The sequence below is a fragment of the Leopardus geoffroyi genome, chromosome E2 (genome assembly GCF_018350155.1).
Source record: "Leopardus geoffroyi isolate Oge1 chromosome E2, O.geoffroyi_Oge1_pat1.0, whole genome shotgun sequence".
NCBI classification, from domain to species: Eukaryota; Metazoa; Chordata; class Mammalia; order Carnivora; family Felidae; genus Leopardus; species Leopardus geoffroyi.
Genome location: NC_059335.1, coordinates 17,722,018 through 17,732,351, shown reverse-complemented (window position 1 = coordinate 17,732,351; position 10,334 = coordinate 17,722,018). Strand labels below are relative to the sequence as shown.

Sequence of the window (10,334 nt, the reverse complement as noted above, 5' to 3'; positions counted from 1 at the left end):
GACTTTTATTGTGTAACTTTCTTCCCATATTTTACTCTAGTCCGTCTGGAATTTATTTTTATTTGTCATGTAAGATGAGGCTCCAAATTGATATCTTCCCCCAAATGGCTGGAATATAAATCCAATTGGTATGACATTATAGTTCTGTTCTATAATACATTCTTGCTTTCTTTATTCTGTCTTTGGCCAGCCATTCCGGTAAGATACCCAGCATGACTGCTAGTTCATGGAAATCACATTTTAAGTTAGGTGAAGTCCGTGATTTTGTCTGCTTTATCACTCATGTATCTACAGGACCTAGAACAGAACCTGGTGCACAGCAGTTGAGTATCTCAGTGAATGTCTGGTGAAAGAATAAATGAGGGAATGAATGAATGAAAGAATGAGGGAATGAATGAATGCATACAATATGCCAGCCTTAATCTGGGCAGTGAGTTTATTTATGTTGGGAATAACATCCTGCCCCTTTACTCCATAAGGCCCACAGAAAATAGGAAATAGTTCGCTCAGCCTATATCAGGTAGCTATTGCTGCATGACAAATTCCCAAAACTAGTGGCTTAAACAGCAACTATGTTATTATTTGCTCACTGTCCTGTGTTTTAAGAATTTGAATTGGACCCAACAGAGATGATTTGTCTCTGCTCCACATGATGTCAGCTGAGGCTACAGCATCCAAGAAGGCTTCTTTATTCATGTTTCTGGTGTTTCAAGAAAAGCTCAAACGGCCGAGGGACAGCTAGAACAGAGGTCACAGATTCGGAGCTATCAATTCTCGCTATCTGGCTTCCTCAATTCTCCATGTGACTTTTCCACGTAATCACTCTGTGTGGCCTTTCCATGTGGTCTCCCCGACAGGGAGCTCAGCGTTCCTGAGTACACGAAAGCAAAAGCTGCCAAGCTTAAGACTGGGGCCAGAACTGGCAGAGGGTGATTTCTGTTATATTCTGTTGGTTAAAACAAGTCACATGTCCAAGGCAGAGAAAAGGGAGAGGACTGAGGGAGAGCGTGAGCAGTGAGGTATAGTTCTTTGGGAATCTCAGTATAACTGACTTCCACAATCCATTAAATGGCTCCTTACTGACCTTTCGCAAGGGTCAGGCAAGAAACAGAAGCAATGGTGGGCCCCACAGACGCACTCTCCTAAAATGCTGTGAATGTATGGGCCCAGGCCGTTACTGGGCCCTGAGGCAGGTGCCTCTCCCAACCTGAGACAGTACATGCTCAGGAAGGCTCCCAGGGAAGGCTTCCAATAAAGGTAACTACAGACCTGTGTCTTAAGAGTGAGTAGAACACAGTCAGCGGAAGAGCATGTACAAAGGCACATAGGTAAGAAACCACTTGTGGGAATGCAAGCTGGTGCAGCCACTCTGGAAAACAGTATGGAGGTTCCTCAAAAAACTAAAAATAGAACTACCCTACGGCCCAGCAATTGCACTACTAGGCATTTATCCACGGGATACAGGTGTGCTGTTTCGAAGGGACGCGTGCACCCCCATGTTTATGGCAGCACTATCGACAATAGCCAAAGTATGGAAAGAGCCCAAATGTCCATCGATGGATGAAAGGATAAAGAAGGTGTGGTATATATATACAATGGGGTATTACTTGGCAATCAAAAAGAATGAAATCTTGCCATTTGCAACTACGTGGATGGAACTGGAGGACATTGTGCTAAGCAAAATTAGTCAGAGAAAGACAAAAATCATACGACTTCACTCCTATGAGGACTTTAAGAGACAAAACAGATGAACATAATGGAAGGGAAACAAAAATAATATAAAAACCGGGAGGGGGACAAAACAGAAGAGACCCATAAATATGGAGAACAAACTGAGGGTTGCTGGAGGGGTTGTGGGAGGGGGGATGGGCTAAATGGGTGAGGGGCACTAAGGAATCTACTCCTGAAATCATTGTTGCACTATATGCTAACTAATTTGGATGTCAATTTTAACAAATAAAAAATAAAACAAGTTAAAAAAAACTACTTGGTGACTACTTCAACCAATAGACAGCAGGAGAAGTGATGCTGTGTGACTTCAGAAGCTGAGTCAGAAAATGCCAAGCAGTTTCTTTCTGGATCTTTTGAGACACATGCTCTGGGAGAAGCCAGCCACCATGTAAGATTGCCATGCTCAAGTGGCCATGTGTATTTGCTCTGGTCAGCAGCCCACTGACCTCTCATCTGACGGTCAGCAACATTGCCAGCTATGTGAGTGAGCCACCTGGGACACCAAGCCCGTCGCGTTTTCAAATGACTCCAGCCCACTTAACATCTGAGTTCAACCGTACGATGGACACCAAGTAAGAACAGCCCCACTGAGGGGCGCCTGGGTGGTGCAGTCGGTTAAGCGTCCGACTTCAGCCAGGTCACGATCTCGCGGTCCGTGAGTTCGAGCCCCGCGTCGGGCTCTGGGCTGATGGCTCGGAGCCTGGAGCCTGTTTCCGATTCTGTGTCTCCCTCTCTCTCTGCACCTCCCCCATTCATGCTCTGTCTCTCTCTGTCCCAAAAATAAATAAACATTGAAAAAAAAAAATTAAAAAAAAAAAAAAAAAAGAACAGCCCCACTGAGCCCTTCTTGAATAACTGATCCATAAAGTCAGAGGGAAAAGAAAATGGTTGACTTAAGCTGCTTAGTTTTTGGATAGTGTGTTATGCAGCAAAAGATAACTGAAACACTGGGGTCGCAAATTCTACCCCAACCCTAGTCCTACAGCAGCAAGACCTATAATGTGACTCAGTGAGGTGGGGACACCACAGCATGGTGGGGACCCTGGTTTGTCCGGGACCCCGTGCTGCCCTGCTCTAGGCTGTATTTGCCCCCAGACCTATTCCTCATCCTCCCCTTTCTGCCTGCATCCCAGGCCAGTTTCCAGCCTCTCCCTTTATCTGGATTTACCTGGGGTTCTGCCAACAGGAAGCAGTGGCAGGAGCCCAGCGAGTGGGAGCAGCAGGCCAAGGCAATTCTTCCCTCTCCCTGTGGTTGTGCCTCCCCACAGCTCCAGCCAGCTAGACAATCCTTCTGGGTCTCCAGCTTCTATGAGGTGACTTTGTCTCTGGGTCTGATGATGGTAACTCCTTCCTTTGTTCCTCCAGCCTGGAGTGACAGTGGCTTCCCACTGCTGCTAATTTCTGATTGCTTCACTGGCTCCTACTTGGCCCCTTAGCTCCTCCATCTGGTGCATAACCACCTCCACGTGTTAACGTCTCTCTCTTCTAATATCTGTATCTCCATCAGGCCTTCATAGGTTTAGCAGCTCCAGCCTACTGTGCCCAAGGAGAAAAATGGCCTCCAGGGGTGCCTAGGTAGCTTAGTCAGTTAAGTGTCCAACTCTTGACCTCAGCTCAGGTCATGGTCTCACAGTTCATGAGATCGAGGCCCACATCAGGCTCTGTGCTGGTAGCACAGAGCCTACTCGGGATTCTCTCTCTCCCTCTCCCTCTGCTCCCCCTCAAAATAAATAAATAAAATATATAAATAAACATAAAAAAATAAAAGTGGGCTCCAAGTTGTCAGATATCCCAACACAGCAGAAGGCAGAAATCAGGAGCGTCATCGGGGTGTTCCTATTTTTCAAACACTGTGGACGCCAATGGTCCTCTGACTTCAGAGTAGGTAGAAGCCACAAGAGAGACTGAGGAGGAGCACTTCCTAGGTCAGTGAACAGACCTATCTTGAGCACCTACTATGTGCAGGTAGGAGCTGGGGACAAAGTGGGAAGCAAGAGAGGTGAATCCCTGCCCTTGTATGCTTACGACATTTAGTAGAGGAGACAAACAAATGAAGAAGAGGAAGAACAATGTGTGTAACATGCCACGCAGAAGGAGAGGTGGGTGATGTGTGAATGTGGGCATCGGGGAGTCAGGCTTCAGTTGGAGTGAGACAAGGACAGCATTGAGATGGGGCATCTGAACTGAGAGACCGGAAGGACAAGAGAGCTAGACCTACACTACAAAGATCTGGGAGAACTCTATTCCCAGAAAAGGGGATGGCCATCACAAAGGCCCCGAGCCAGGAAAGAGCTGAGAGTGTGTGAGAACAGCGAGAAGAGATGGCTGGGGCCGACAGAGTGAAAGGGAAGTTGGAGGACAATGTGAGGTTGAGGAGGCTGCAGAGGTCACGTGACGGAGGGCTGCAGCAGCCACAGGAAGGAGCTCGGAGTTTACTGTAAGTGCAACGAGAAGCCATTGGAAGGTTTTACGCAGAGAAGTAATACGATCTGATTTATGTTTCTGAAAGACACCCCTTGCCCCTCCCCTCAAGCTGTGGCGAGAGGACTACAAGTAGGACACAAGATTAGAGGCGGGTTTGTTAGCAATTGTGGTGGTCCATTTGGTGCCGAATGGGGCTCAGACCAGGGTGTTAACAGTGGAGGGGTGAGAAGTGGGTGGGTTTGGGAGAGCACTGCATCACAGAAAGCAGAAGGGGAGTTTTCAGACGGCATTGGTCTGAAGGACTTGTTAAAATGCAGACAGCTGGGTCCTATATCCCCAGGGATTCCAGTTCAGTGGGTCTGGGCAGCAGAGAATTTGCAATTGTAACAAGTTATCATGCGCTGTTGCTGCTGCTACTGACCCAAAGATCACATTTTGAAAATCACTAGGTCGAAAACAATGCTAATAGAAATATAATGTAGTATGTTTCTAATAGATTTATTTCTAAATATATTTCTAATAGAAATATAATGTATATAATAACATGTTATTTAAAAATCTCTAGTAGCCACATTTCAAAAGAAAAGAAAAGTGAAAGTATTTTGATAAAATATTTCAATCATATATTTTATTATTAATATATCCCAAATACTATAGTTTCAATACATTATCAATGTCTTTAAAATTCTCAAGACATTTTACATTCTTTTTCTTTTTTTCTTTCTTTTTTTTTTTTTTTTTTTTTTGTAGTAAATCTTTGAAATCCCAGTATGTATTTTATACTTAGAGCACATCTCAATTAGGACTAGCTAGCCCACTGTGTGGCTAGTGCCTACTAATACTGGCCAGGACAGGATAGGCCCATCATGGCAGGATCACTGAGTTAAGGATAGAGAAGTGACTCTTGAGTTTGGCAACAGGGAAGAGCTTTAGCAACACAAAACTATTGGGGTTTTATGTGTGTGTGAAACAGAGGGAAAGAGATGAAGGGGAGAGCATGTAGACACTTCCCTCTTAAAGTTTGGCTGTGTTTTTATAATGGATGCGTCAGGCTGACAACTCTCAAACCCAACATTGGATATTAATATCACACGCAAAGAAACATCCAGACATTATTATGTGCCTCCTGATCGAAGAACTCAACATCACCCATGAAGCCTACTTACCCCCAAATTAAACCTGAATCTGGGGGCGTCTGGGTGACTCAGTCGGTTTAGCAACCAACTTCAGCTCAGGTCATGATCTCACAGTTCCAAGCCCTGCTTCCAGCTCTGTGCTTACAGCTCAGAGCCTGGAGTCTGCTTTGAATTCTGTGTCTCCCTCTCTCTCTCCCCCTCCCCTGATTACGCTCTGTCTCTCTCAAAAACAAATAAACATTTTTTAAAAATCAAAAAACAAAACACAAAACACCTGAATCTGACGCAGACTCTACATCTGTTTGCAGGACATACAGGAGACAGAAGAACATAATGAAGGACACCAAGTGCAACCAGCCAAATCAGACAGGTACCTTTGTGAGAGGTACCAACAAAATGCAATGCATAGATCCTGTTTGGATTCTGATCTGAACCAGTCAACAGTTAAGACATTTATAAGACAATCAGGGAAATCTGGAGACAGGTTGGATACTGAATAAAAATAAAGAAATTATTTGTTTTTAGGTGTAATAAAGGTGTTATTTTTTTGAAAGAACCTTGTGTTTTAGAGATTTGTGGATGAAATATGCCGTCCGGGATTTGCTTTACACTAATTCTGCAGGGAGGGAGACAGAAAAAATAAAACAGGATTGGCCATACGTTGATAATTGTTGAAGAAAGGTGCTGGGTACCTGGAGGCTCATTACCCCATTCTTCCCGTGTGCACGGTTGAACATTACCATAATAGGGTGGGGTTTTTGTTGTTTATTTTCTTTGTTTTTTTAAAGGAGGGAGAGGGGGTAACTGTGAAGGAAAAGAGAGAAAAGAAGGGGAAGGGATTGTTTTCTTTTAAGACTGAAGCGCCTTGAGCAGTCTCGAGAGCCGGCAAGGGTTAGTGGAGATTCAGGAGAGCCGCAGGCGGCTGAGCTGGCTCCAGGGCATACACAGCGGCGGGGGTCTGGTCTCGCAGTTCCCTGAGTAAGGGATTGCGCAGCACTCCCACGCCCCCACGCCATTGCTTTAAAGCGGCGGCGACTCCCGGGACTGAACAGCTGCTGCCCCTACCCACCCGCTAAGGTCCATCTGGCTAGACCAACCGCCCGCGCCGGCGCAGCATTTCCTCCACGGGGCGCGGGCCTCCATTCCGCCACCCCACAATTCCCCGCGCCGCTCCGGAGGCGCGCTCTCGGTGGGGGTGAGGTCTCAGTCCCCAGATTTGAGCAAGGTGAGGCAGAGGGTGTCGCGTGGCCTTCTGGGAAATGCAGTTTACTTCCCAGGCTGGAAGCACCGCTTAAACCACCCACGAGACTACGTGCCCCACAATGCGCCGCGCGCGCAGCGGCTGAGCGGTGTGTTGCTGCCCCCAAGTGGCGACTGAGGGGTTGTGTCCCGACCTGGGAATAGTGCTGAGAGGAGCAGCAGCGGGGACGGGACTTGGGGACTCGGGGTTGCCCTGGGAACCTCTGGGAAGCCCATCCAGATGGTGAGGCTTCCAGACATGGGCCAAGAAAGAGTGGTGGTGGTGAAGAAGTTGGAGGTAGGGTCCACTATGAAGATTAAATGAAATCAGGACAGTAACTGTTGGCTCTATATTATCGTTATCATTATTACAGCTAGTACTTATAGAGTAAACACATCTGTGCCAGGCACTGCTCCCAGCTTCTTACATGAATTATCTTATTTAATCCTCCCAACAGCCATATGAGGTGCTATCAGCCAGCCCGCCTCTTGAAGGAATGAATGAAGAATGAAGTTGAGGCCCAAAGAAGGGAGTAATTTGCCCATAGTCAATTCAACTGGTCTGTAACAGACCTGGGATTTGAACTTAGACTGTCAGGCTTCAGAGTCAGTACTTCTCTTCCTCAAGACTGCAACACCCTCTGATCATTCAGTTAAGTTATCCCAAGATACTAATTAGCACATGAATCAACTAAAAATGGCTATTAGCATGTGGATCTTTTTGAGTTGGTAATTGTTGGTTGGTGTTCCTGCCCAAGTTTGTGATTTAGCCCTGCTCCAGGACAGAGTTTACAGTCAGCATAGATTTACAGTTTGCACATGAATCAGCACAGGTTTGTGTTCACAGAGATCGGATTTCTGATTAGCACTTGAATCAACAGTGGTTTGTGTTAGGAGCTGGAATCATTAGGTTAATGATTAGCACACAGATCTGCACAGATAATAGATAGATCACACAGATAGATAATAGATAGATAGATCACACAGATAATACAGGGATTATGTTCAAACCTATGTACCCCCTTCTGGTCCCGGTGACTTCGTCCTCAAATGTTGCCCTCATCCCTTCACTGAACCTCCACTCCCAACCCCACCATCACACGCAGGCAGGCAGACCTGGTGATTTCTTTGTCCCTTCCCTCTCCCCAATCTTGTTCATAATGGAATATCACAGCGACAAACACAGGTCCAGAAACTACCTGTTCTCTTTCTGCCATATGAGGAGACAAAATTCCAAAGCCTGGACTGTGCCTGATTCACAGGTGTGTTCCCAGCACTGGGCCTGGCACATAGTGAGGGCTCAATAAATGCTTGGGGGGGGGGGGGAAGTGTTGGATACTCACTATCATCTTTCAGCACTGACCTAGAGATTTATCAAATCAAGCCAGATTCACTTTGCCCTCAAAGGAGTCAAATTTGTGATCACCCACCCCAAAGGCCGGGACCAGGGTAGGCGGGTGGGTGGTCAGCGTGGGGCTGAGACATCTCCCTGGAGCAGGATTCGGTGTAGTGAATGGAAGGAGATCCCACAGCCTCTTCCTGCTGCTTCCCCCTGAGGTTGTGGATCTGGTGGTGGTTGATGTTGGGTCCATTATCATCCATACACTCTGCATAACTACGATGGCAGGAAGCTGCCCAGCCTGGGGATATGTTCTCAGCCCTCCTTGCATCTGGGGTGGCTATGTGATTAGTTCTCTCCAATAAAATACGGGCAGAAGGGAGGTTTATAGAGGGTCACTTCTGGGCCAAGCTTTTTAAGAAGCTGGTGAAACTTCTTTACCCTCTCTCCTCCCATTTGCCAGGTGGAAGCAGATAATTCGGAGCCCCAGGAAATGATGGAGGCACAAGATTAACCAGTCTGCTGTGTGAGTCACCAGATGGAGGACAGATGCCAACCAAGCAGGGCACCTGTGGCAAGAAATCAACTATTGTATGAAGTCACTGAAATCAAGGGAGTTCTTTGTTATGGTAGCTGACATTACACTTACTGATACTCCGACCCTTCCTCTCTGGGCCCCTGATATCAATAAACCTTGAGCACCCCCTGTCATTCTGTGAAATGAAACTCTAATCCCCAATTGTGGTGTTCTGGCTTTCACATAGCGTTTTCATACAGTGGCCCACTGGCTATATGTTTACTAATTAAAACTCATCGGTATATTCCACTCCATTCTTTGCCCAAATGTAAACTTGTCCCCATGTTCTTATGGAAGGCTTCTTCCACGTTGACAGGTGGAAGTCATTAAAGCAGACCCTGAGCCTCACGTTAGGTCTTCCACCATAGCTAAGCAGAACCTCATACACAGGATCTTGTGGTTGCCCTGTAGAAGTCAGTGCTTGCCTGGAACCCATCAGTCTGATTTACGGTGGTGGTTAGTGTATATGTTTGGGAGGGTGGGGAGTATGCACTCGTCTTCTTGCCCCTCTCTTTTGACCCATCCGTATGGAAATGCACCTTCCGACCTAATCTTTAAAGCCAGTTCCTAGTCTGGGGCATCTGGGTGGCTCAGTCTGTTAAACATCTGACTCTTGATTTCAGCTCAGGTCATGATCTTGTAGTTTGTGGGTTCAAGCCCCACATCAGGCTCTGTGCTGATGGTGCAGAGCCTGTCTGGGATCATCTCTCCCTCTCTCTCTGCCCTGTGCTCATGCTCTCTCTCTTTCTCTCAAAATAAATAAATAAACTTAAAAAAAAATGAAATGAATTCCCAGTCCTCAGTATCAATTCATGTGCTAATTACAAAGCTGAGCTAATTCCAATGAACCCCACTGGCTAGGCTTGGGTTGGCAGGGACTAGTTGAGGATAAGGGGACACCACCTCCATCCATGACTGCTCAAACAACCCCCAACTTGAAGAGGGCCTAAGTTTATTTGTAAAGTGATTTTTTAACAGACTTCATTGATTTGAATACCTTATAGGTATTTGATACGACTTTCTGAATGTTTCTTGTGTATATATGTGGGAATGTGGCTCACACATGCATGCAAGAGAGAATCTGTGCAGAATGTGTTTTTACACATATGACCTCTCACATGTCTGAGTGTGAGTCTGTGCATGTGTGTGTCCCCTATATTTGAACAGGAAGCCAGGTGTATATGTGTTCCATGCGCCTGCTGTATCTGTGTTCTGGTGAGCCTCTGAGTACGTGATGTGCATGTGTGAATATGGATGTGTCCCCCGTGTGTATTTGTGTATATTCAGGCAGATTCTGTGCATGCATATGAGCAGTCCTCTTCCCCCAAGGCCCCCTCAGCTCTCAGGCAGTTTAACCTCATTCTTCCTGCTGTGGCTGTTTCCGCTGCTTTTGTCCCCTTCTCCAGATGTTGTAATTAAGTAAATGCGGCAATTAAGTGGAACCCCCCAAAACACCATCCCATCAGGATACCCTTGCAGGAGCTAATGAGGGGTTACAGCACATGCAGACACATGCACGGTACTACTCGGGCATTGCAGGGACCCCCAGACTGCACATGCTGTAGAATGAGGGAACACAAGCAATATAGAGGTCCCTTTGCCCACCTACTCTGTTCATACTCATCCTTCAGGTCTCAGCATAAAGGTCCCCTCTCCAGGAAGCCTCCCTGACTGGGGCCCAGGGGGTGGGAGCGCCTAAAGGGTTGGATTCTGCCTCTGGGGCCCCACACCCTTCTGCTTCCCCCTTCAGGAGCCCTGACCACTCTGGCCTGTGCTTTGCCATCAAAGTATTACTTTGCCCTGTGCTTCCCCTGTCACACCCTGGCCACTGTGGCCTGGGCCTCTGACATGACAGTCCCAATCTGTCTAGCCCAAGCTTCTCCTAGCG

The 10,334-nt window shown here is 46.8% G+C and overlaps 1 long non-coding RNA gene across 1 annotated transcript; it reads left to right on the top strand.

The window, feature by feature from the left end:
* The first annotated feature begins 6,643 nt into the window (after positions 1 to 6,643).
* Positions 6,644 to 8,580, top strand: LOC123578315. Its single transcript, XR_006702304.1, has 2 exons — positions 6,644 to 6,828; positions 8,333 to 8,580. It is a non-coding gene; the product is annotated as an uncharacterized LOC123578315 (long non-coding RNA).
* The last annotated feature ends 1,754 nt before the right edge of the window (positions 8,581 to 10,334 follow it).